Source organism: Empidonax traillii, unplaced genomic scaffold (genome assembly GCF_003031625.1).
Source record: "Empidonax traillii isolate 1590-97213 ecotype Southwest subspecies unplaced genomic scaffold, ASM303162v1 scaffold1147:size172421, whole genome shotgun sequence".
In the NCBI taxonomy this organism is placed as follows: domain Eukaryota; kingdom Metazoa; phylum Chordata; class Aves; order Passeriformes; family Tyrannidae; genus Empidonax; species Empidonax traillii.
In genome coordinates this window covers 24,264-25,538 of record NW_020956340.1, presented here as the reverse complement: position 1 = coordinate 25,538, position 1,275 = coordinate 24,264, and positions in this window count along the sequence as shown.

Sequence of the window (1,275 nt, the reverse complement as noted above, 5' to 3'; positions counted from 1 at the left end):
CATTGTCCTATATCATCAGTTTTCCTTGCCAGCCTGTTCAGGTCACTTTTACAGCTAAGGAAGAAGTTGGTGAATGCTACTTTATAGCCTTTTTAAGGATTTGTAATGTGATCAGAAATCTCAACTAGTCCAGCCTCCTGTTTGTGAAGAGAGGATTGACTCAGATAGTTTCATGCTGCCTAAGCACAAGCTGTGTTACCCTTAAATGTCTGGCAAATCCTGACCTGGATTACCTGTATTTTAATGGAAGTACTGAGGGAGAGCACATATCACTGTGGCTAGGGTGACCAGAAAGCAGAAACCACTTCAAGTTTTGATAGATCTTTTCAGTGCAGACAGGCTCTGTGCAGAGGGATGGAGAAAATTGCAGTTGAGATTTTCTTGAAAGCATTCCCCTCGATAATTGCTGTGTCACGTCTATCAGTATGAGCCTGTGTCCTGAACTGTACCCTTGTCCTCTCCACTGTCTGAATATTCAGGCATTGTTTTTATTCTGAAAGCCAATAGCAAAACAATGCCTTGCATTCAGCAGTGAGAGCTTAGCTGGTTTATTGTCATAATTTACAGAGTTTTCCAAAACCATACAACTGGAGTGTTAAGAAGTTTAACATTACAAGAACTTTTACAGCTTTCTAGATAATCTCTGCAGTCTGCATCCATTATCCTTAAGAGGAAGATGATCATTATAAACTGGGGGCAATAGCTTTCTACTCAAAAATGCTGCTACACTGGCATGGACAGAACTGTGCTATCAACTCTTCCAGTGTGGTACTTCAGTACACTTGAACTGTGCATTGTGTGCAATGGCTTTATTTTATGAATGACTTCTTATGCACTTTGTGGCCTTCTTAGGGCTTATGAATTTTCTTCCTCTTACTGATTATCTGTAGCCAAACCGTGTTTGAAACATGCAGTTGGGTTTTAAGCAAAGCATGTGGTTTGATTTCTGTGTAAGCTGTGCAGGAGTTTATGCTGTAGATCCATAGCATCTCTGTTGCAGTGGTTCTGTAGGCTCTATGTAAAAGCTCAAAGCTTGCAGAACAATTAGCCTGGGTTTTTCTCTTTTTTGCTTTCCTTTATTTTGACCCTTGTCACGTTCTCCACACCATGTCAAAGTCTTTGAGTGTTTCGGGTAATTCTCTGTATTAATTGCTCATCCTCTAAAAGCCACCCATAGTATATGCAGCGACCTTGCAATGCAAAACTGACTTCCCTTCTTGGAAAATATTACCTTTTAAAGACATAGCGTGGTCTGAGATTCGACTGGAGGGACTT